General features: G+C 34.0%; 2 long non-coding RNA genes across 2 annotated transcripts; both read right to left on the bottom strand.

The window, feature by feature from the left end:
* Window positions 1-556: 556 nt before the first annotated feature.
* On the bottom strand, window positions 557-5,669 carry LOC134713978 (uncharacterized). Its single transcript, XR_010106451.1, has 3 exons — window positions 5,596-5,669; window positions 5,132-5,210; window positions 557-633 (listed from the first exon to the last, which is right to left on the bottom strand). It is a non-coding gene; the product is annotated as an uncharacterized LOC134713978 (long non-coding RNA).
* Window positions 5,670-6,691: 1,022 nt separating this feature from the next.
* LOC134713977 (uncharacterized) lies at window positions 6,692-14,533 on the bottom strand. Its single transcript, XR_010106450.1, has 3 exons — window positions 14,471-14,533; window positions 8,117-8,202; window positions 6,692-6,971 (listed from the first exon to the last, which is right to left on the bottom strand). It is a non-coding gene; the product is annotated as an uncharacterized LOC134713977 (long non-coding RNA).
* Window positions 14,534-25,845: the final 11,312 nt, after the last annotated feature.

Below are 25,845 nucleotides of genomic sequence, written 5' to 3'. Positions count from 1 at the left end.
TTTTACCAAACTATTCCAGAAAAAACAGATCGCCTATCAAATATAAACAAAGTTTTAAGAAAAACTGTAATGACGGAATAATACTCACGTGTTGAATCCCTGCCCAAAGCTATTGAGTGGTATCCTCCTCTTCTTCTGTACAGGCAGTCCACGTAGAGGCTGTCTTACCTGCAACAAAAAACTATAAATTAATATCACCTTTAAATACCGACTCTTTCCTGTTGCAATTTTTCAGAATTTAATCTTGATAAAGAAAGAAGATGTGGTATGATTGCCAATGAGAGACAACTCTCCGCAAGAGACTAATATGACACAGAAACTAACAATTATAAGTAACCGTACGGCCTTCAACAATGAGCAAAGTCCACAGCCCATGGCATTTTTAAATCAAAACCTAAAGTTTGCTCTCCGCAGAGTGAATACTGCTTTTACAAGTCCCATTTTAACATAAATAAAGCCTCTTTTTTTTTACCAAACTATTCCAGAAAAAACAGATCGCCTATCAAATATAAACAAAGTTTTAAGAAAAACTGTAATGACGGAATAATACTCACGTGTTGAATCCCTGCCCAAAGCTATGAGTGGTATCCTCCTCTTCTTCTGTACAGGCAGTCCACGTAGAGGCTGTCTTACCTGCAACAAAAAACTATAAATTAATATCACCTTTAAATACCGACTCTTTCCTGTTGCAATTTTTCAGAATTTAATCTTGATAAAGAAAGAAGATGTGGTATGATTGCCAATGAGAGACAACTCTCCGCAAGAGACTAATATGACACAGAAACTAACAATTTTAAGTAACCGTACGGCCTTCAACAATGAGCAAAGTCCACAGCCCATGGAATTTTTAAATCAAAACCTAAAGTTTGCTCTCCGCAGAGTGAATACTGCTTTTACAAGTCCCATTTTAACATAAATAAAGCCTCTTTTTTTTTACCAAACTATTCCAGAAAAAACAGATCGCCTATCAAATATAAACAAAGTTTTAAGAAAAACTGTAATGACGGAATAATACTCACGTGTTGAATCCCTGCCCAAAGCTATTGAGTGGTATCCTCCTCTTCTTCTGTACAGGCAGTCCACGTAGAGGCTGTCTTACCTGCAACAAAAAACTATAAATTAATATCACCTTTTAATACCGACTCTTTCCTGTTGCAATTTTTCAGAATTTAATCTTGATAAAGAAAGAAGAATGGAAGATGTGGTATGATTGCCAATGAGAGACAACTCTCCGCAAGAGACTAATATGACACAGAAACTAACAATTATAAGTAACCGTACGGCCTTCAACAATGAGCAAAGTCCACAGCCCATGGCATTTTTAAATCAAAACCTAAAGTTTGCTCTCCGCAGAGTGAATACTGCTTTTACAAGTCCCATTTTAACATAAATAAAGCCTCTTTTTTTTTACCAAACTATTCCAGAAAAAACAGATCGCCTATCAAATATAAACAAAGTTTTAAGAAAAACTGTAATGACGGAATAATACTCACGTGTTGAATCCCTGCCCAAAGCTATTGAGTGGTATCCTCCTCTTCTTCTGTACAGGCAGTCCACGTAGAGGCTGTCTTACCTGCAACAAAAAACTATAAATTAATATCACCTTTAAATACCGACTCTTTCCTGTTGCAATTTTTCAGAATTTAATCTTGATAAAGAAAGAAGATGTGGTATGATTGCCAATGAGAGACAACTCTCCGCAAGAGACTAATATGACACAGAAACTAACAATTATAAGTAACCGTACGGCCTTCAACAATGAGCAAAGTCCACAGCCCATGGCATTTTTAACTCAAAGCCTAAAGTTTGCTCTCCGCAGAGTGAATACTGCTTTTACAAGTCCCATTTTAACATAAATAAAGCCTCTTTTTTTTTACCAAACTATTCCAGAAAAAACAGATCGCCTATCAAATATAAACAAAGTTTTAAGAAAAACTGTAATGACGGAATAATACTCACGTGTTGAATCCCTGCCCAAAGCTATTGAGTGGTATCCTCCTCTTCTTCTGTACAGGCAGTCCACATAGAGGCTGTCTTACCTGCAACAAAAAACTATAAATTAATATCACCTTTAAATACCGACTCTTTCCTGTTGCAATTTTTTCAGACTTTAATCTTGATAAAGAAAGAAGATGTGGTATGATTGCCAATGAGAGACAACTCTCCGCAAGAGACTAATATGACACGGAAACTAACAATTATAGGTAACCGTACGGCCTTCAACAATGAGCAAAGTCCACAGCCCATGGCATTTTTAATTCAAAACCTAAAGTTTGCTCTCCGCAGAGTGAATACTGCTTTTACAAGTCCCATTTTAACATAAATAAAGCCTCTTTTTTTTTTCCCAAACTATTCCAGAAAAAACAGATCGCCTATCAAATATAAACAAAGTTTTAAGAAAAACTGTAATGACGGAATAATACTCACGTGTTGAATCCCTGCCCAAAGCTATTGAGTGGTATCCTCCTCTTCTTCTGTACAGGCAGTCCACGTAGAGGCTGTCTTACCTGCAACAAAAAACTATAAATTAATATCACCTTTAAATACCGACTCTTTCCTGTTGCAATTTTTTCAGACTTTAATCTTGATAAAGAAAGAAGAAAGTCCACAGCCCATGGCATTTTTAAATCAAAACCTAAAGTTTGCTCTCCGCAGAGTGAATACTGCTTTTACAAGTCCCATTTTAACATAAATAAAGCCTCTTTTTTTTACCAAACTATTCCAGAAAAAACAGATCGCCTATCAAATATAAACAAAGTTTTAAGAAAAACTGTAATGACGGAATAATACTCACGTGTTGAATCCCTGCCCAAAGCTATTGAGTGGTATCCTCCTCTTCTTCTGTACAGGCAGTCCACGTAGAGGCTGTCTTACCTGCAACAAAAAACTATAAATTAATATCACCTTTAAATACCAACTCTTTCCTGTTGCAATTTTTTCACAATTTAATCTTGATAAAGAAAGAAGATGTGGTATGATTGCCAATGAGAGACAACTCTCTGCAAGAGACTAATATGACACGGAAACTAACAATTATAGGTAACCGTACGGCCTTCAACAATGAGCAAAGTCCACAGCCCATGGCATTTTTAAATCAAAACCTAAAGTTTGCTCTCTGCAGAGTGAATACTGCTTTTACAAGTCTCATTTTAACATAAATAAAGCCTCTTTTTTTTTACCAAACTATTCCAGAAAAAACAGATCGCCTATCAAATATAAACAAAGTTTTAAGAAAAACTGTAATGACGGAATAATACTCACGTGTTGAATCCCTGCCCAAAGCTATTGAGTGGTATCCTCCTCTTCTTCTGTACAGGCAGTCCACGTAGAGGCTGTCTTACCTGCAACAAAAAACTATAAATTAATATCACCTTTAAATACCGACTCTTTCCTGTTGCAATTTTTTCAGAATTAAATCTTGATAAAGAAAGAAGATGTGGTATGATTGCCAATGAGAGACAACTCTCCGCAAGAGACTAATATGACACGGAAACCAACAATTATAGGTAACCGTACGGCCTTCAACAATGAGCAAAGTCCACAGCCCATGGCATTTTTAAATCAAAACCTAAAGTTTGCTCTCCGCAGAGTGAATACTGCTTTTACAAGTCCCATTTTAACATAAATAAAGCCTCTTTTTTTTTACCAAACTATTCCAGAAAAAACAGATCGCCTATCAAATATAAACAAAGTTTTAAGAAAAACTGTAATGACGGAATAATACTCACGTGTTGAATCCCTGCCCAAAGCTATTGAGTGGTATCCTCCTCTTCTTCTGTACAAGCAGTCCACGTAGAGGCTGTCTTACCTGCAACAAAAAACTATAAATTAATATCACCTTTAAATACCGACTCTTTCCTGTTGCAATTTTTTCACAATTTAATCTTGATAAATAAAGAAGATGTGGTATGATTGCCAATGAGAGACAACTCTCCGCAAGAGACTAATATGACAGGGAAACTAACAATTATAGGTAACCGTACGGCCTTCAACAATGAGCAAAGTCCACAGCCCATGGCATTTTTAAATCAAAACCTAAAGTTTGCTCTCCGCAGAGTGAATACTGCTTTTACAAGTCCCATTTTAACATAAATAAAGCCTCTTTTTTTTTACCAAACTATTCCAGAAAAAACAGATCGCCTATCAAATATAAACAAAGTTTTAAGAAAAACTGTAATGACGGAATAATACTCACGTGTTGAATCCCTGCCCAAAGCTATTGAGTGGTATCCTCCTCTTCTTCTGTACAGGCAGTCCACGTAGAGGCTGTCTTACCTGCAACAAAAAACTATAAATTAATATCACCTTTAAATACCGACTCTTTCCTGTTGCAATTTTTTCAGAATTTAATCTTGATAAAGAAAGAAGATGTGGTATGATTGCCAATGAGAGACAACTCTCCGCAAGAGACTAATATGACACGGAAACTAACAATTATAGGTAACCGTACGGCCTTCAACAATGAGCAAAGTCCACAGCCCATGGCATTTTTAAATCAAAACCTAAAGTTTGCTCTCCGCAGAGTGAATACTGCTTTTACAAGTCCCATTTTAACATAAATAAAGCCTTTTTTTTTTGACCAAACTATTCCAGAAAAAACAGATCGCCTATCAAATATAAACAAAGTTTTAAGAAAAACTGTAATGACGGAATAATACTCACGTGTTGAATCCCTGCCCAAAGCTATTGAGTGGTATCCTCCTCTTCTTCTGTACAGGCAGTCCACATAGAGGCTGTCTTACCTGCAACAAAAAACTATAAATTAATATCACCTTTAAATACCGACTCTTTCCTGTTGCAATTTTTCAGAATTTAATCTTGATAAATAAAGAAAGAAGATGTGGTATGATTGCCAATGAGAGACAACTCTCCGCAAGAGACTAATATGACACAGAAACTAACAATTATAAGTAACCGTATGGCCTTCAACAATGAGCAAAGTCCACAGCCCATGGCATTTTTAAATCAAAACCTAAAGTTTGCTCTCCGCAGTGTGAATACTGCTTTTACAAGTCCCATTTTAACATAAATAAAGCCTCTTTTTTTCCCCAAACTATTCCAGAAAAAACAGATCGCCTATCAAATATAAACAAAGTTTTAAGAAAAACTGTAATGACGGAATAATACTCACGTGTTAAATCCCTGCCCAAAGCTATGAGTGGTATCCTCCTCTTCTTCTGTACAGGCAGTCCACGAAGAGGCTGTCTTACCTGCAACAAAAAACTATAAATTAATATCACCTTTAAATACCGACTCTTTCCTGTTGCAATTTTTCAGAATTTAATCTTGATAAAGAAAGAAGATGTGGTATGATTGCCAATGAGAGACAACTCTCCGCAAGAGACTAATATGACACAGAAACTAACAATTATAGGTAACCGTACGGCCTTCAACAATGAGCAAAGTTCACAGCCTATGGCATTTTTAAATCAAAACCTAAAGTTTGCTCTCCGCAGAGTGAATACTGCTTTTACAAGTCCCATTTTAACATAAATAAAGCCTCTTTTTTTTCCCAAACTATTCCAGAAAAAACAGATCGCCTATCAAATATAAACAAAGTTTTAAGAAAAACTGTAATGATGGAATAATACTCACGTGTTAAAACCCTGCCCAAAGCTATGAGTGGTATCCTCCTCTTCTTCTGTGCAGGCAGTCCACGTAGAGGCCGTCTTACCTGCAACAAAAAACTATAAATTAATATCACCTTTAAATACCAACTTTTTCCTATTGAAATTTTTCAGAATTTAATCTTGATAAAGAAGGAAGATGTGGTATGATTGCCAATGAGAGACAACTCTCCACAAGAGACCAAAATGACACAGAATTTAACAATTATAGGTAACCGTACGACAATTTCAACAATAAGCAAAGCCCATACTTCATGTCATTGTTAAATTAAAACCTAAAGTTTGTTCTCGGCAGAGGTCTGCTTTTACAAGTCCCAATTTAACATGAAGTATTTTTTTTCACAAACTGTTGAGAAAAAAAAATGATCTTATTGTCTATTCAAATAGAAACATAGTTTAAAAAAAAAACTGCAATGACCAAATACATACAGGTTGACTCCTCCTTTCTGCCATGAATCCATCTTCTTCAGTCCAAAGTGGCAACATATATTAAAGAAAAGGCTGTATCTTTAACAAAAACTATAAATAATTATCAACTTTATTGATGTTGCAATTTTCTGATTTAAAGAAAATAAAAATAAATTGGAGCCAATTATCGAAAATCTATATTGGTGCACCAGCCATTAGCCTAATGCTATTAAATGTTAACAAAATGGTAAATATTTAATTGAAATTTTCAATACACTTTAAACGAGCAAACTCATTTATACTCTGGAGAAACTATAAGTCTTGGGTCGAGGTCAATCCAATGTTTTAATGCATGATCATTAATCAATGCAATTATCAAAAACATGATTTCATCATAACATATCAATAAAGAGGTCAATAATGAATATGTTTTTTTAAGGAGCTAGTTCCAGTGGTCCCTAGTCCCATTCAACTTGGATATTTTGTCCAGGTGTAGTGTCTTCAGTCCATGTGCAGTGTTTTGGTCTTCAGTCCAAGCGCAGTGTTTTTGTCTTCAGTCCAAGTGCAGTGTTTTGGTCTTCAGTCAAAGTGCAGTGTTTTTGTCTTCAGTCCAAGTGCAAGTGCAGTGTTTGTCTTCAGTACAGGTGCAGTCTTTATGTAATATATAGTGAATACAGAGTAGAGATGAGTTAAAAAATGTTCAATCAATATTTTCTTCACATTGTAATATATGGTCTATGACGTAGGATACACTTAGAAGTTAGTGTGCTTATAGGGAGGGATCCATGCTATTCCAATGTTTCGTTTAAAAAAATGGCATCCAACATCATAACCAGTTAAAAAAAAATGAAAAATTTATCTTTAATTGGCTATGGTTAATGTTATATAGGAAAAGTTTTGAATTTCTTTAAGTTATGTTATCACTTTATAGAAATGCTGAAAAGAAAAAATATTTATCAGAATTTGTATGAAGAAACAAGATTAATGCCTTGTTCACACATACATTTAATTCGAATTGAATTTGAATCGAATCCATGGCTAATCGCGTTCACACACTTTTTAAAATTCCAATTGCTTCGGATTAACTAATTCAAATTAGTCAGTTCGCATTAGAAATATGTTTTTGTTAATACGAATTAACTATTTCGAATTAGTCAATTCCCATTAGAAATATGTTTTTGTTAATACGAATTAAAAGTTAACGTTGTTTGGACAGTAAAACGAATTTGACGCGCATTTCAATTCGAATTAGAATCGACATTAGGACTTAAAGGGTTTTTGATTGCAAAATTAACTTATTTCGAATTAGTTAATGCGAATCGAATTCCAATTACGTGTGAACTCAGCATAAGAGATAAGCTCATTGAAATAAATATCTTTAATACCTAAATAATTATGATCAAAAATAATTCTAACTAGTTTTAATTGCTTTATAATTGACATCCCCTTTAAAAGAACATAATACACTTTTCCCCAATCTATATAAGGGAATTTTGTAGTTTCATGCAAAACCAAATCATAAATATTCAAGTCAGCTGACTTTAGATAAGACAGTTAATGATCAATGTTTCTCACACAAAACAAGAACCTCAATGCGATTAGAGTTATCTCCCATTGAATACTGGTCTAAACTTCATGAAAAAAAACACCTTTAGCTTTTAAAAAATGTCTTGTCTTTTCAATAACTTTTTTCAGTTCATAGTGATTAAGAACTTGAAATACTGAAGAGCTTTCTTCAATTACTACCATTATTTATGTATCTTGTGATATGGAGTCATCTTTCCTTTCTGAATAAACATGCTAGCTCACAGATATACCAAACGAAAAAACTTCTCTGGCTTAGGTCTAACTGATAGAATCTTAATTAAGCAATCTAACATATCAATGTCCCCCAAAATGAAGATTAATAGCTTATGGCATAGTTTTATCTGTTTAATATTGAAAACCAATTAAAGATTTGGAGTCTGCACAATGGAAAAAAAATGACTGACTAAATGGCTAAAACCTGTAGCATGAGGTGTGATAATATAAATCAGATTTTTCAAATCATTTATCATATTAAAATAAAAAGCTGCCTATACCTAAGGCTATCATAGTCTGGCTCTCCAAAATGCAACTCCTTACCAAGAAAAGTGACTGCGGGTTTCAGTCATATCGTATTCAAGAACTGAAATGAGATGAACAACGTAATTAGTCAATGAAGTAAAACATGCAAATTTAACTTATTTACAATGACCTACTCCAAGATGAACATCACTTAACCACTTAGGGGGAAAAAAATATATGTTTGTTTACCGTTACCCAACCGACCCTAATTTGAGCGCCAACCCTAAGCCATTTATTTCCATCGCCAAGTGAAGAACTAATAGAACTTGTGTCAAAAGCAAAGTAAGAGTTGCCAATAAATTTAATCAATTGCCTGATACATCACAATGTTCACAATCGTGAATATGACAGCAGTTTTAAGGGAACTAGCAACTCGTGTAATGAAATTTTGACATTTTTTTTCAACCAATAACCGAGGGAAATAATCCAATAATTAAAAATAAGGTAAACTCGGCTCATGGACAACATGGACCACGGCAAGACAGCTTGCACAACTCAAAATCATGGCACAAAAAATAAAATGGAAATACCGACATACCTACCCTATTTTTTTTGATGATGTAACCTTAAACAGTCATATGTTTTTTTTGGCCTTACTGCATTTCAATAATATGCATTTTATAATAAGTAAAGGTTGCATGACCTCCAAGCTTAGAAGGTCTTATTCTGGCATAGAAATTTCAAAAGCTGCAGATTATTTCCAACATTAGCAACAAGGAATATAAAATTGAAAGTTGGTCTGATTGCCTTGGACAAGTTAAATTCATTCTTTGACAAGCACAAGCTGCGATCATCTTATGTAGTATTGAACTACAGGCTCTATAGAGCCTGTGTTGCTTACCTTCACGGGTGTCATTCTGTTTATCGAGAGAAATGAGCGTGAAAGAATATCTAACGGCGGTCAAGTATTGGGCGACGATCATGAAAGTTCTGGTAACGGCATTTAATCGAGAAGACATATGAAAGGTCAATACATATTCTAATTAAATTCATTACACAGACAAATTTACGACAAAATAAAACTGTCTGTCAAAATGGTTCAACATTATGATCAGTATGTCAGAATATCCAGTTTTAAAAGTACATAGTTATTACAAAACAACAAAAGGCAGATTGCTTCTCGACATTTCAATGACATAAAAAATGTAAACAAACATGATTTTTTCACAAATTCGACTAGACAACCTACTTTAATACGTTTAAAGGCATTCTATTTGAATTAATCAAATGGTTCTTATAGTTTTTTTGTATAAACATAATATGAAACTTGGTAAATAAAGAACTATTTACACAAAAATGGATTTTTTGGATCGTGAAAGATCATGTACCGTATTTTTGAAGGATCGTGAAAGATATGATGCTACGAAGACATTCACATTTTTCTTCAATTATATCATAGTTAATATTTGTTATTGTGATTGAGAAAAGCTACATAGGTCAACATCCTCAAAAGGTTTAAGCTTTTCAAAGTATAAATATTTTCAGAAAATGAAATGTAAAATAGTTGGATGATTGTAGGATGAAGCTTTTTATTGTCATGTGAAGTACATGTACTCACTTATCACGAGTTATAGGATATCCACATTTGGTATATTGGATCCTATAAAACTACATGTCCGTCAGACAGGATTCATCTGACCCCGAATTTGCCTTAGATAGCACTCCACAGTTAGAAAATAAAATCAAAAGTGAGCCACAAAATGTTTTATCATCTCCTATTCCTGGATTTCTAATACATTAATCTAACTGTTTGTGTTGTACATGTGCATATGTATGCAATCAGTATCTTCCATAGATTTGATTTTCAAAAGTTAAAAGGGTGAAAATTAATTCCTTTTATGTGTATCCATGGCAACATTCTGCATTTGTTTCCCATAAAATATTGCAAAAAGGGGGGTGAACATGTCACATTTCCCCCGTAAATTTGGATCAAACTAAAATTTCAATGCCTTTGAGTGATACCTTTTTAGAAACTGTTTTCCTAAATCTTCCTAATGGTCCAATAAAAAATGGGTGTCTTTCGCCTCATCTTTTCGTAAAATCCAATCACAAAGTTTGTGCGATAAAAAGTTGGAAAAAACATTACAATAATTGCCGGACCAATGTATGGTAGGGATATGCAAATACGGATTGCCATATAGAAAACAGCCTATATTACATACATTACATAACCTTGATGTTCATATAAACCCAATACAAAGGCTATTTTAATACTCAGCTATCCAAAAATGAATTTTATTGCACACTAGCTCTCATATTTGAAAAATTCACAGGGGCCAAAATGCGAAACTACACATCTAACTGTGGAGTGCTACCTTATTTCATGGATGAAGATTCATTTTTGTGGTCAAGTCTGTATCGCGGATAAGTTAAGCTTTAGGATAAGTGTCTGTTGTTATGATTGTGAGGTGTACATTTTCGACTTCTGCAAGGTTTCAACTGACATTGAACCCATTGTCATGCATCATTCGGCAATGCTCGTTTTATGTTGTCTAACGTTTGGATATATACCTGTATGCTATAGCGCCATGGTGTACATGTCTGTTTGCATGTTTCATAAATGACCATAATGACGTCAATTGTATTTGATATATTCAATGATAGAAAGATGTCTATGTCTGGCTGTCGGTCAGGGTTCATATACTTTTGACCTTATGTTTCGAATTTATTGACCAGCATAACTTTTATATTTGTCAGTTTCTAAGGCACTGTAAGGATCGGAACACATTTATTTGGTCTACGGGATATTTGTAGAGATCTGTATGTCATGGTTCATCTGACCTTACATTCTTTTTTTTAACCATTGACATTCATAATTTAAAAAAAAAAGTGGTATGATTGCCAAAGAGACAATTATCCACAAGAGACCAAAGTGACAAAGACATTATCAACTATAGGTCACCGTACAGCCTTCAACAATGAGCAAAGCCCATACCGCATAGTCAGCTATAACAGGCCCCCATTGTGACAATGTCAAACAACAGGCAGTGCCATCAGACACATTTGACACCCCCCCCCCCTTTTTGAAATAATTAGAAGATGTCATGCAATGTTTATGACAGCTGAGCAATACTATTTCATCAAACTAAATTTTAAGAAATTATTAAAGAATAGCATACCAAACATATTGTTTAAAGAGAAGTGAAATTATTTTTTTCAGGGAAAAATCCTTAAACCAACTAATTAAACAATTAAAAACGTGGCCTATTCACCAAAAAAAGACCAAAACACAAAGAAATTATCTGGGAAATGAACCACGGAAAAGGAGGTCAAGGTCATATAAAAGATGCAAGACTGATATATATGTCATCAAATATTTCCATACACCAAATATAGCAGACCTATAAGTATAGTAATACAAAAAAGACCAAAGCTCAAAAAGTTTACTTTGAGCACTGAAACATCAAAATGACATCATAGTCAGATGACAACTGGACATGTACACCTTACAATCATTCCATACACCAAATATAGTAGACCTATTGCTTATAGTATCTGATATATGGACTTCAAATTTTTATCAAGTTAAAAGTCACAGAACCATGAAAATAAAGTGAAGGACAATGGAAACATGACAGACATAAAAATGAGGTCAGGGTAAGAGGATACCTGCCAGGTAGACATATACAATATGACTATTATTTCATACACCAAATAAAGCTAACCTGTTCAGAGCCTCAGATAAACTGCTTTTGCATGAACATGCATAAAAAACAATTGAAAACCCAAATGCAATTTGATTATTGTAGCTTTCAAAAATTCAATTCATGCAAAACAAGAATATGCCCATGGTACACATGATTCCCCATCTGTACTATCATTTTCTATGTTCAGTGGGTCGTGTAATTGGGTTAAAATATCTAATTTGGCATTAAAATTAGAGAAATCATATAATAGGGAACATGTGTACTAAGTTTCAACTTGATTGGACTTAACCTTCATCAAGAACTAGCTTAACCAAACACTTAAACCTGAAGTCATGGAAGTGGGAAGGACAGACAAACCAAGGCACCAACCAGAAAACAATGCCCATCAAGCTTCTTTTAATAGCTGATGGATGATTATGTAATTAAACTCAGCTAGTGTTATCAGGAAGTTTTCCTCAGACACACTGTTAATCAAGTGTAGCTATTCAAGAAAGAAAAGCCATGCATATAGGGAGATAATACTAGCCTTAACAAGAATATTGTTAGTTTGACCAGGGTTCAACAATACTGCTTGTCCGATTGTCCAACAAAAAGATAAAAACAAGTAATAATTCAACATGTTTACTTACAATCAATAAGGACAAGGTTCACTTATGGCCCAAACCAGCTTCAAATATCAACTTTATTATAAAACACCAAAAAGTTCACAAATTGGTTCGTGAATGGGTCTACTTCAAAAGTCATGAATCCTATCATACTGTTCCATAGATTCACCTGCAAGTTACCAGTCAATTTAATCTTTAGCAAGTTCTCTTGTCCCATCTAATAAATACAATTGTTCTCTTGTGTAGTTTATTCAATTGGACCTTTAAATATCTTCCAAGAGAAATCTATCACTCATTGATTAATTTAACTGAACAAAAAATTGAACTGTCAATGATGAAAATACATGTACAAATAAGGAATTACAAAACTGCATGTGATGTTGTATAAAATTTATTCAATATCAATAACACATTTTCAATCGTTAAATATAAACACTGATTTAAAAATTAACCAGATGCTCTGCAGGGTGCAGCTTTATACGACTGTAGAGGTTGAACCCTGAACATTTGGGGTAAGTATGGATGTATGGACACCACATTCAAGCTTGATACAGCTCTGAATTTGGATCAAGATCAAATTTTAGATATAATATAGGTTTTTGACACAAAAGAACTGTAAAGATCTTACACATCTATTGTGTAACTGTTCAACAAAAGATTTCTTCTTGAAAATTTTCAAAAACATGAACCCTTTAAAAAAATTTCAGAGCTAAAAGATCTTGACTAATTGAACAATTTGACCTTGGTCAGATTTGCTCTAAAAGCTTCAGCTTTGAGATATAAGCCAAAAACTGCAATTGACCCTATGTTCTATTTTAAGCCATGGCGGCCATGTTTGCTGATGGATCAAAATTTTGGATACAATTTATAACTGGATACCCTAAAGGAACATTATGTTTAAGTTTGAAGGTATTTGGCCCAATTGTTTCAGAGAAGATTTTTTAAGCTAAAATTAGAAAAAGATAAATAAAATAGTTAACGACAATGATGGATGCCACATACATGGCCCACATGGATGTAGCCATTACATTCAGAGGCAGATTTAGAGGGTTTTTTCAGGACACCCACTCCCCCCTCTTTTCTGGAAAAAATGGTTGATTATACAGGGAATCACTAAAGCATGATGGGAGAAAGCCCCTTTAAGTGGGTCTCATTGGGGTCTAAGCTACACGCGGAATTGCCGATTTTTTGTAAATGTGACACGTGAAAATCAAATTTTTGTGCAGTGAAAACAGGAAATAAAGTCTAGTGGGACAAGGGAAATTACAAAAAAATGAAAACTGCTTACCTATATATAGTGTAAGCAGGATACGGGAATCTGACAAAACAGTAAGTAGGATCCGGGAGCAGAACCCTCCAATGAGATCCCTCTCTAAGGCAGTCAATGGGCCCCCACTTATGAAACATTCTGGATCCACCACAGACATTTGGGGGTTGTTCCAAACCTGTAGACAATCTCTCTACATGAGGCATCAAATTTAACGTAGACATTCTAACTGAATGGTTAGGTATATCTTGCACAGCCAAACTGATAATCCACTTTAGCGAGTGTATTATAGCCATGTGGAAATTGACCATATTTCTATTCCCCAGTCACTGTTTTAAGTCATTGCAATAATAAACTGACACTTTCTACTACAAAAAATCCTATTTTATAGAATAAAACTCAAATCAACCCTCAACCCTATTACATAAAAAACAATTTTCTTTCAATGGCATTTTATTTCAAAATTGATTCACACGTGAATACCGGTGTACTCGAATCAGGGGCTTTCTATGGATACTAGTATAGAAAATCCCTGCTCGAATCGAGATCAAGAGTTCAGTCAACTCTTTGGTTGGATCAGCGAATAAATAAAAGATTGCATCATGCATATGAAGGAATATTTTCTTCTAAATTCTATTCACAAATGTATTTTTATGAAGTGATTACAACAAGTTGTCGGCAGTCAGTCACCAATCTGAAATTGACATTCCGATATATAACTGTGTTTTCAAACAAAAAAAACAACATGATATTGCATAACAAATCTAGACCATATTTTATATATGAATTTAAAGAAAGAATAAAACCTACCTTTTAGACGAAACTTTTAAAACAAATGCGTGAACAGCCATTCATTCGGTGTTGTGAAAAAATCCCGCCGTTAATAGGGTTACACTAAAAACCTGAAAATATACGACTAAAATTATCCAAATTGCAATAACTTTGTGATTATTGGATGGAATTTCTTCAAGACAGAATCTTATTAATTGTAAATATCCATTTTTCATTTAAATTAAAATGTTTTGAATTAAAAACAAATTTTTGATGCCAAAAGTTGGACCTGAACGGAGAAATGAAAAGACTTGAAGGGACCTAAAAAATCTATAAAGTCAGACTAATTCTAACTTCAATAACTTTTTTAATATTCAAATCAATGGTTATCTTTTAAGGTTTGTGAAACAAAAAAAATAGTTTGATGATAAAATTAAAAAAAGATAATATGAACAATATCGTTGGGGTGTGACCACTCGGACCTGAACCGGGAAATTAAATATCATAACTTACATGAAAAGACTGCGGCCATATTTATTCAAGTTCTTTAACTGTTTTCAATTAATCTTCTTGAACTTTGAATTGTGTTATATGAAAGGTACGATATATCATTGGAAATCCGAATGATAAAGAATTTTATCAATAATATAATGGTTGAGTTACAAAAATTGGACCTTGTCGGGGAAACAAAAGACATGAATGGATCATCGGGGTATTAAATGTATTCAAACTCGCAAAACATTGTTTTTTTCTATTTGTTTTAATTTTAGACAAAAGTCTATTGAAGAGAACGAATGACTTTATATTTATACAGGAACATATTTGAATATAAAATACCTTCAAACGGTTGATGATGAATTCTGGACCTTCAGAACAAAACTCTTTTTCTGACCCCGTATCAAAGCTGTCGGGGCTATATAGTTTTATCCTTGTCCGTGATTCCGTGATTCCGTAAATCCGTCATTCTGCAAGAAACCATTATACAGAGTTTTATTTTCTTAACGCCTTTAGATATTGGTTTGATTTGAAGTATGTGAGTTCCGCTAATTTTGACGAAATTACAAGCTTCGGACATGGATGAATTGTTGAAAATCACAGTTATACGGAGTTTTTTCTCAACGCCTTGAGATATTGGTCTGATTTTGGTATGTGAGTTCACCATGATGTTTAACAGGTCAAGTTAAAGTTTCGTTTACCTCCAGTCTATTTTTTGCCGAAATAACGGGTTTTTGACTTGCTGCTCTACTGATTGTTAAAATTGAATTTTTACCCCACAAAAGGGGATGCCGGGCTCCATATAGTCCTCCTTTAAGCAGGCTACTTAATACAGATTTTTTTTAATCAACATCACGAGATTAATAAATGCTTCGAAATATCATACATTTTTTTGTGTGATTTCTTCCAGGTGCAAGTTCCTTGAAATTGAAAAGATTGACTTTTACATAGCGATGATCTTGAGTTCATTTCGATGTATTGCTCTCGCCTTAATTGCACTTTAGTTGCTCAATCCTGTGAATATTTTAACTCACCTATTATGAGCTAGTATATTGCAACTGCCGATAAAAAGAAATAATTAAATTTCTTTATAAGCCAAGGGAAAAGAATATATTTTGGAATTATGAACGGAAATTGGGAATATGTCAAAGAGAAAACAACTCGACCAAAGAACAGATAACAGCCAAAGGCCACCGAGTGATCTTCAACGCTGCCGGAGAGAAAGAGAGAAAAAAATTCAAGGCACCCGGATGTGGGCCTCAGCTGGCCTCTAAATAAAATGTGCAATAGTTCTGAACTTCAGTAAAAATGGTCGTAATACTCAACTTCAAAACATGTAAATGAATTAAAATTAAACCGTGAAAGGCCAGAGGCTCCTGACTTGGGACGTTAAATATGTTTTGTATGGCGTATCATTAGGGTCAAAAGTATGTTTTGTTGCAAATGCTATATTAAATACTGCAAAAGCTCTAATAGATATAGCAAATGCTATAAATTATACTGCAAATGCGGTAATTGTAACTGCAAATGCGACAAATTGTAACAGCAAATGCGACAATTGTAAATGCAAATGCGACAATTGTAAGTCCAAATGCAAAAATTAAAACTGCAAATGCCATTTTTGTTTTAAATGTAGCATTTGCTATTATCTCACGTATCAAAAGGGTCAAAAGTAAATTACTGCAAAAGCAACAAATTGTAGCATTTGCACCATTTGCAATTTCATTTCGTCAATGCATTCAGAATAAATGGGTTAATCTTCAATAGGTCCTCCTACTAAATAATATTATATCTTATTAGAATAAATTTGATTATATAATTATATTTATGAAATGGTGAAATATGGCATGAATGAATAATAAATATTACAATGAATTAGTTTTATTATACATTCATGCCAATTATAAAATTCTATAATGCATGTAGGTGTGTTAGTCAGTCATCTATGCAGTGTCAATAATTGCAGAATGATACCCGAAACTAGCCAAAGATCAAGAGATTCAAGAACTTTTTTTTAACTCTTTGTTAATATCAGACACCAACCATTTATGTTCTTCCTTTTAGGGGGGAGGGGGGACTTTTAACCCTTTTCTCGATTCAATAAATTTGGAATCTAGTTATTGATAAAGGAAAAATATTTCAGTAATAAAACTAACACAATTTTTATTTATGAAACATAATATACAGTTAAACTGGGACTGAGAAATGGGGCCTTGGCTGTGACATCAAAAGTGTCCTAAGATTTGTCACAAAATATATCTTAGGACAACTTATAGGAAAGACCTAAGACAGTCTTGTGATATATCTCAGAATGCATGTGCATCGAAGGTATCTTAAGACAATCTTAAGATAATATAAAAAAGAAGATGTGGTATGATTGCCAATGAGACAACTATCCACAAAAGACCAAAATGACACAAACATTAACAACTATAGGTCACCATACGGCCTTCAACAATGAACAAAGCCCATACCGCATAGTCAGCTATAAAAAGTCCCGATAAGACAATGTAAAACAAATCAAACGAGAAAACTAACGGCCTTATTTATGTAATACATGTATTAACAAAGATGCCCAATCGCAGTCTTTAGTGATTTTTTTAGTTGCCCTTTAATGATATAATCATTTTAACAAGTGCATGTATTTGAGTTTCTTGTAACATGTGTATATTATGTGTGCATTTTAACCCGTCAGGTCAATTAAACTTTAAGCATTTCTACATCTTATGGTATTTATTTCATAATATATAAAATAAGTACCACAAGATATTATAAATCATTCATGCAGGTATTTCAAAATATTCTTTTGACAAATATTGATTTTAATTGAGATGATAAGACATTTTTTGAGTGAGAACTCAGTTTCAGTAAACATTTTATAATAAAAAAAATTATACTAATGGGACGACCATTTGATATTTCGGGGGGGGGGGGGGGGGGGGATTCTGAAAAAAATTAACTCAGCCTTGATAATAACAAAAATAAATGGTTTGTTATGTGGTAGTTTGAAAATAAATTACTTGACTTGCAATGTATTGAAAGTAAATAACTCAGCAGGTCTAATCGAAAGTATGAGATGGCACCAGATTCCTTCATAATTTTTTTTCCCCAAAAACATCGGGAAACACTTCACAATTTTTTTTTATAATAAAAGTATAAATATTATTTAAATATACTTGAAATGTCTTAAAATTGGTTTCATTTTACTTGAGATATATTGTCTCAGGAAACCTTAACTCACTTTTATTTTAACAGGGCCGTAACTACATTGAGGCAAATGCCTCATGTAGGAAATTTCAAAACCAAATGCTTGTCTCCATATCAAATTGTGTTCAAAGTGAGTGCCTTGCAAGAAGCAAGTTCTGTTTTCCCTCAGATGTAACCCCGATTTTTCGGGATCAATGTTTCTTATTTAATTGTCTTTTGTTCATTGATTGTCCTTCTGTATTCTGTTAGCGTCGCATTCCTTTTGTAATCTAGTAATTTTGTTATAAACTTCATCATGACACAGACTTAACTATGTGAATTTCCTTTTTTTGCTTTATCATGCACGTTGGTCTTTTGATGTTGTCCCTAGAAACTTTAAAAGTCTTAAACTAAATTTGTATATTTTGCTTTGAGACCAAAATATTGTCAAAAAAAATGATTAAAACAAACCTTTGCATTTTAAAGCTATGAATATTTCTTCTGAACACTCAGAAAGCAGGATTTTGCATCATTTGTTCTAAGAGCTTCTTGGGCCTTCAGTGACTCCAAAACCCTTAAAAAAAATGTCCTCGCTCCGCACGGCAAAATATGTTTTCCAAGACCTTTATAAGAGGCTAGTTACCACTAAACTTTAATACTATGTATGTATGCAGTACATGATCGACAAATTGAATCTTTTTTCCTCCTTTTTCAATTTTCATCCAAAAAGTGGAAATCTATATCATTAAATGATTTTTTCGACTACACGTATGCGACTTTACAACTAGAAGCTCTAAAGAGCCTGTGTCGCTCACCTTGGTATATGTGAATATTAAACAAAGATGCAGATGGATTCAAGTCAAAATTGTGTTTTGGTGATGGTGATGTGTCTGTACAACTTACTTTACTGAACACTCTTGCTGCTTACAATTATCTCTATCTATAATGAACTTGGTCCAGTAGTTTTAGTGGAAAATGTTAGTGAAAATAAAATTTTATGAAAATTGTAAAAAAAAAATGACTATAAAGGACAATAACTCCTTAAAGGGTCGCCTGACTATTTTGGTCATGTTCACCTATTTTTAGGTCTTACTTTGCTGTACATTATTGCTGTTTAAAGCTTATCTCTATCTATAATAATATTCAAGATAATAACCAAAAACTGCAAAATTTCCTTAAAATTACCAATTCAGGGGCAGCAACCCAGCAACAGGTTGTCCGATCAATCTGTAAATTTCAGTGCCGATAGATCTTGTCGTGATAAACAATTAAATCTCGTCAGATTTGCTCTAAATGCTTTGGTCTTCGAGTTATAAGCCAAAAACTGCATTTACCCCTATGTTCTATTTTAGCCATGGCGGCCATCTTGGGTGGTTGGCCGGGTCACCGGACACATTTTTAAACTAGATACCCCAATGATGATTTTGGCCAAGTTTGGTTAAATTTGGCCCTGTAGTTTCAGAGGAGAAGATTTTTGTAAAAGTTAACGACGGACGACGGACGCCAAGTGATGAGAAAAGCTAACTTGGCCCTTTGGGCCAGGTGAGATAAAAAGGGGATAGTTTTCAGCTAAAAATTATGTATTTTTTTCAAGTAATAAGAACAACGACCGTCAAAACCTTACAAAAATGATTGAGTGTTTCATATGAAGCTAAATCCAGTATTGTCAACTATGGATTAAACATGTTCAATCCATTTAAACTTATGCAATTCGGATTCGTTCGATTTGAACATTGTATGGTACAACATTTAGGCAAAAAATTTCAAATGCTAAAAGAGCTTTGATAGATCCTAAACAATTGGCTTATGACATTGCAAATGCGGAACATCGTTCTCTAAAAATAAGTCTTCAAGATCATTGACGGCCGTGCGGTGACCTACAGTTGTAAAATGTCTGTAGCATTTTGGTCTCTTGTGGACACTTGTCTCATTGGCAATCATACCACATCTTCTTTTTAATAAATACACTGCAAGGTGAAAGGTTTTCTCCTTGCCGAACTCCATTATCGCAATTAAGAAATGATGACATTTCGTCACCGTCTTTGATACACGAATATGTTAGTTGTTATTTCTATTTTGTTTTGGCTCCGACTCTGACTGAGGCTTATGGTGATATAATAATGACTATATTATACTAGTATTGTAATATCTTAATGCAATTTAATTAGATTGATCTTAATGTTAACCCAATCTATACCCTCTGTGTGGGTATACTGTTTTACCTCTGTCTTTTCGTCCGTTCGTCTGTCCCGCTTCAGGTTGAAGTTTTTGGTGAAGGTAGTTTTTTTTTATTAAGTTGAAAGTGATAGTGTGATTTCGGCATCCGTGTACTATGGACACATTCTTGATATAGTTTGTTTTCAGGATGTTGTGCTGTTACACCATTTCCCCAGGTTTGGGTAGGGTTGGTGCCTTCAAATAACTTACTCCGCCACATTCTTAAAGCGCCTGTCCCAAGTCAGTTTAGCTGGTAGTTAAGTGGTTGTCGTTGGTTCATATATGTCATACTGTATTTTGTAACTTGTTTTATTATATTTTATCAGCCTTGCACCTCCCCTAACCAGTATAAAAGTAGCATGTTTTGGGGAATTTTAAAATAAGCTCGCGATATAAAATCGGAACCCCTATATTGAGTGTCGTCATCTATGTCTGATTGGTCACCACGATATTCATCGAATCACACGGTTGGATGTCTTAATAAATTGACAGAATCTGGAATCGCTTATCTTTTTGGAGCACATATTTCGTCCACATCTAATTTTTTAAAGTCTTGGGTTTGAATGTGTCTCCTGATTTTATCATTTTTCGCTGACGCTACATTAGTCGCTAATGTTCGCTATAAAATTGGATAAAACTCAGATGAGTGATACATGTACAAGGGGTAGAAAATGTTACGACCAAAGAAGGTGGGTACATAGAGTTATCCAACTCGAATATTTTATTTGTGTAGTTAATAGTGATGAATCAATCCCTTGAAACGAAAGGTGGAAACCGAAGATCTAGTAAAAAGAAAATAGATCAAGATAAAAAGAACCGCGAACTCGAACACCACAGACAGTGGACACACAAACAACGAAAGAAGAACAAGGATAACTGAGCAGTTGCAATAAGTATGTGTATCAAATCCAATATACTCAGACAAAAATCACCGACAGCCCCTCAAGAAGTTGTTGCAATGGTTTTTAACCTGCAGAGAGCGTGTTACTCTCTATATACACCACTCTGCATGACATTTGTTGATGCATCCCGCACAACCAAACGGATGTCCAACTTTGGCCAGGGATTACTGCCATTCGGACCAAATGATCATATTTCTATATCCACTTGCATTGTAAATATATATTAAAATCACTTAACCTTGTCCATCGAATGACTAAGAACAGATAATGCAATTTATCAAGGTTGGTTGGTAGATATGTATTAGTGAAAAAAGTGGGATATATTTACTCAAACAACGTGTAATACATGATTTAGAATAATTGAGATGCGGAGTAGCGAACACACTTTGTGAATCAATGGTTGTCGTCTGTTTTATGTGGTTCATAATTGTTTCTCGTTTCTGGTTTTTATATAGATTAGACCGTTGGTATTACACCAGTAATTGTGGGGACCCTTTATAGCTTGCTGTTCGGTGTGAGCCAAGGCTCTGTGTTGAAGGTCGTCCCTTGAGCAATAACTGTTATACATTTTTAGTTGTATGGAGAGTTGTCGTATTGGCACCCATACCACATTTTCCTATATCTATTTGTGAAGTTTTGTCGAATAATTAACATGAAAAAACGCAGCTTCAATGTATATATCTCTTCCAAATATGTAGATTTAATATTGAAAGCAATGTCTAGCTAAATAAAATATATGATCGGTCAGCACTGATTAAAAGTAGTGTCTCCTTCATGACAGGCTTGATTTACCTGATAATGGTTTACTTTTACAAAGTGTGACTTGGATGGAGAGTAACAGTTGTCTCATTGACACTCATACCACATCTTCTTATATATATATTGATCACGGTAAAACACAATATTGAATGTACGACTATCATTTTCAGTGTTTGGTACAGGTTGACTGTCACTGGACACAACAGTTCAACATAGAACCCAATGCGGACAACCAGAAAACTCTTTTTGTCAGAAAACACTGTCAAACATCCAACGGACTATTCACACTGATCTGTGTCCACACTTGTTTGTATAGAAAAATTGTCACCGACTGATAATTTTACTATCGATGTCACAGTTTAAACTTAAACTTGCCTATTTTTGAGCGTATGATTAATTAACAATTCGATAGCTCTCTGTTTGTTTTAAAGTTTTTGATCTTTGTTACGTGTATAGTATAATAGATGAATGTAAATATTAATGTTTCGATACAATAGTCCCACTTTATGGTAAAATGACAGTTTTTACAGTTTTTACTGCATCCGAGCCCTTATCATGTAAAGTAAAGAATAGTGTTTAGTAAACACTATTCTTTATGATGAGAGACATCTCCACATCTGATGACATATCCTTCTTAGTACAACGTGTTCCCATGTAGATACCTTTTTTATATATTTTTATCAAAACTTGCAAGGTTCTCGAGTATTGGTATATCTTTCATAGTAATACCAGATAGATGGTTTGGTATTACATGTATCTGTTGTGGTATACTAATATAAAAAAAGATTATTTAAATACCATGTCAACAACGATTCTACGAAGGAGGGTCTGGATTTGAAGGGGGTCATACATTTCTGTATACTTTAATTTGTATGTACATTTTTATTTATATTTTAGCTTCTTATCAAATGTTTTTCTTTATTTCTTTGTCCTTTTTTCTCTAATCTGTATCTGTTCACCCATTATTCTCTGTTCCGTTAACACCATCCATACCCTCATGACGAAGATTTTCTATTACTGTATTAGTTATTAAACTTTGTCGGACTATTGGAGTGTCGGACTAATAAGGTGTCGGAATATCGGGGCGACCCCCGTATTTTACATTGAACCCCCTTCTCTGGACGTTATATTTAAAAAATAAAAACGTAATTAACCCTCTACTGTAGACCTTTTAATTTTAAAATTCAAGCTGTTATAACTCCTTTTCGAAGTAATTATACTTCAATGAGTAGTTTGTATGTATTTTACTTGCTCAAAAAGATGTTTTGAAAATTTTATTTACAATGCATTCACCCAGTTCAATGCATCATCCAGAAAATTAAAGGAAGCATCGTCATTGTCTAAATCACGTTCTTTGTCATTAACAATGTTTTGAAATACGCTCAGAAATCCGTGCAAATTATTTGTATACGCCATTAACGAAAAAACGCTGCACATGTTGTAGAAGTTTACCAATTTTACAGGAATAATGTCAGAAGAGTTCTTATTCTGCCATGTCAAACATGTAATTAAAAGAGGCTGAGGTAAATTTAGAAATAGGTGGAGTCTCAAGTAAAAAGAAATAACAAGGCGTTTCTATAATTCTTGAAAATTAAAATAATTTGAACATTGCAAATGCTATATTTATAACTGCAAATGGTAACTGAATATTAGTGCAAATGGTATTTTAATTAGTGCAAATGCTATAAATATTAGTGCAACTGCTATACTTATTAGTCCAAATGCTACATCTATGATGGCAAATGCTAAAACTATTAGTGCAAATGCTATACTTATAAGTCCAAATGCTATACTTATAAGTCCAAATGCTATACTTATAAGTCCAAATGCTACATTTGTGATGGCAAATGCACCATTATATACTTTTGAGCCTTTTGATACGTAAGTATACAGCATTTGCTACAAATACAGGTAAAATACCTTTTGCTATAATAATTACAGCATTTGCAGTATTTATTATAGCATTTGCACTAATTATATAGCATTTGCAGTATTTAATATAGCATTTGCAATTGAAGATATAGCTTTTGCAACAAAATATACTTTTGACCCTTATGATACGCCATAGTTTTGTGATATCCCAAACCTTTCCCTATACCTCTAGCCAATGTAGATTACACTTTGAGAAACACACAGCAGTGCGAACAGTTAAAAAGAGATCAGAGTTCGATGTCAGAAGAGGGTAGCGAAAGAAACTACACAATTGGACAATGATACATAAATTAACAAAAGACTACTAGTAGTTACTGACATATCAGCTCCAGACCTCAATTAATTTGTCCGCAGCAACACCAAAATATCATAATTAAAAGTTTCATTAATATAAAACAGTTATAGCGTTTGTTTGAACTTTGATATTGAATGCTCCATGCCATTTTTTACTTACTCAGAACATGTAAATTTAGAGAAATAATATAATTTTTCTATATTATGTTAACAATGAAATTTTAAATAAATTCTCATGTTTTTATTATCTTACGGTAACAGTTGTTCATTAATATTTTCATCGGTCAGGATTCGACTTTGTCAAAAATTTCTCCAAACTTTACGGCCCTCGGGACTGATATTGGTTTCTCTTGGGGATACAGCATGCAGTGACTACAGAAGTAATGTACATCATTTATAACAAATGATCCAGTGGCGGATCCAGAACTCAGTCTTGTAAATGGGACGCTGACTGACCTAAGGGGACCGGCCATCAGGCCCGTTCGCTCCCAATACATTTTCGCACCCTTCACGTTCGCACCTCGCACGTTCGCACCCAAATCCGTTCGCACCCAATTTTAATCAAATTACAGTTGAATAATAGGAAATCGTGATTGCTGTTTTAAATTGCTTTGATGTTAATACTGCATGTATTTAGCTTATTTAAGATTTTAAATGAAAAACATACAAGTTTTTTTTAAAGCTTTACTCCATTGATCCAAAACAATGGAACAAAAATTATAGCAAAACACTTTCCAAAACATTATCAATTTATTCAACACAAAAAAAAAAACGTTGTCAGAATCTCACTTTATTTTGAAGAAATGAAATAAAGATATATATATATATAGTAATTACACTAACCGAAATATGATTAAGTTTTATTTTGCACAAACAGAAAAGTTGTCGTTATCTATTGTGAGACAATGAAACAAATATACTTAAAGGAATACATTTGCCAAAACTTGATTACAAAGTTATTATAAACTTAAAACCAATAAAAATTGGGTGCGAACGTATTGGGTGCGAAAGTGAATGGGAGCGAACGTGATAGGGGGAAACGTGAATGGGTGCGAACGTGATAGGGGAAAACGTGAATGGGCGCGAACGGACCATGATTCAGGGGGCCACTCCAGTCACGCTTCAGTGATTCCCTACATAATCAACCAAATTTTTACCACGAAAAGGGAGAGGGGGTCGGGCCCCGTGGATCCGCCTATGTGACATATTAATGAATAACACTCATACTACATCGTCACAACTCTAGTCAATATGAATATTGTAATATAGTTTGATGCTCCACCAGATATTTCAATGACTCTCGGAACAGTATATCGATTAATAGATATTTTCCTGGATAAACTTTTCAAATGAACACATTTTCGTATCACTTTTTGAGGGGCGGATCCAGCCGTTTTAATAGGGGGTCCCTACCCCGGACAAAGGGGGATCCAACTATAATCCCCCATTCAAAGTGGGTCTCATTACAGTCTTAGCGTGACGCGGGATTGCCGATTTTTGGTAAGCGTGACACGGGAAAGTAAAATAATTATTGTGTCGTGAAAACGTGAAATGATGTCTAGCGGGACCCAGAAAATGACAAAAAAAGAGAGAATTGCTTACGTATATAGTGTAAGCGGGATACGGGTA

Source organism: Mytilus trossulus, chromosome 4 (assembly GCF_036588685.1).
Source record: "Mytilus trossulus isolate FHL-02 chromosome 4, PNRI_Mtr1.1.1.hap1, whole genome shotgun sequence".
Taxonomy (NCBI): Eukaryota; Metazoa; Mollusca; class Bivalvia; order Mytilida; family Mytilidae; genus Mytilus; species Mytilus trossulus.
The sequence above is the reverse complement of the archived record's forward strand: the minus strand, read 5'-3'. Positions and strand labels throughout refer to the sequence as shown.